Source organism: Ambystoma mexicanum, chromosome 7p (assembly GCF_040938575.1).
Source record: "Ambystoma mexicanum isolate Mex_15411 chromosome 7p, UKY_AmexF1_1, whole genome shotgun sequence".
NCBI classification, from domain to species: domain Eukaryota; kingdom Metazoa; phylum Chordata; class Amphibia; order Caudata; family Ambystomatidae; genus Ambystoma; species Ambystoma mexicanum.
In genome coordinates, this window is record NC_090939.1 from 9,856,300 (window position 1) to 9,857,631 (window position 1,332).

Below are 1,332 nucleotides of genomic sequence, written 5' to 3' on the forward strand. Positions count from 1 at the left end.
GGCTAACCGAAGCCAAGGAAAAGAAATGCCGAGGGCGGCAGAAAAGGTAAGCACTGGAAGTAGCCGTGAACGGCTGGAAAGAACAGGGGCCGCAAGCGGCGGCGAATAGGAGACGGAGGGAAAGGATGCCAAGGGCGGCAGAAAAGACAGAGAGCAGATAACAGTGCCGAGAACGGCTATTAGGCGACAGGCTCCGAACGGAGGAGTATGAAGCGGGATGAAAGGAAATGGAAGAAACCGAAGTGACGGTGACTTACGAAGGAAGGGAAAAGGAGGAGGGAAAGAGGGATGACTCAGAAGGAGGTCTGAGTGGGAGCAGGTACCAAAAGATACGAGCGAACAACAACAAGGGAGCAATGCTATAGAACAGAGTAGCAATGCAGTTACCAGTTTGTTCGCGGGGAATAAGTACGAACAATTGGTAGAAAGAGAGAAGGACAAAGTGGAAGAAAAAGACTAGACCTGCATTGTTAGTGGATAGAGATGTTATCAAGGAGCCGCCATGTTGGATTCCACTGAGTATATCGTGGTTGATGTAACTTCCTGTGTCTCCATAGGCTTCTAGGAGTTCTTCTAACAGTCCGGGCCCTCGTGACGTCACCATTCGTCTTCAATTAAGGCCTGTTGAGTTTCTTCTGGGACAGTGTTTAAGCAATCTTCATTTCGTGTCATTTGCTGCTAGGGTTTTCTCAATGGATACTTTACTGCCCATGGTTGTCTGGTTATTGGCACTTCAATAGGTATTGCTCTTCTGATGGGCACTGGGCAGAGCCCTAATGTGGCTCTCTGTTGGTTTATTTGCTCATCATACGTCACATATCTCGGTGTGAACGTTCCTGGCACTTCAAAATGGGCGGCTGCAGTGCAGGCTATATTTGGGACTTCCTCTAGACCGCTCTCTACTCTCCTCCGATCTGGGCCCCATTGGCCCCCTGACTGCCCCCCAAAAACCCACCAACCTCGTTAACTAATATCCACCCAATGAAACAAGTGACTGCGGCTGCCTTCGCCTCCACCTTCGCCCCTCACTCTCCCACCTCTAACTCTACCTCTGACTCTGCCCTCAGCAACCTCCATCTTTCCATCACTAACAGTCTTGACATTCTTGTCCCAGTCATGAGGATCCGTCTGAAACCTGCCTCAAAGCGTAACACTTGGTACGACACCGAACTTGCAGCCTTGAAACAAAAATCCAGAGCAGCAGAAAGGTGGCTAACCTCAGGCTCATCCTCTGACAAACTGGCCTGCCGCCTGCTCCAAAGGCAATTCTGACTTGCCATCCATGCAAAGAAAAGAGCCCACATTCAGGCACGGGTCTCTGGTGAATCCAAT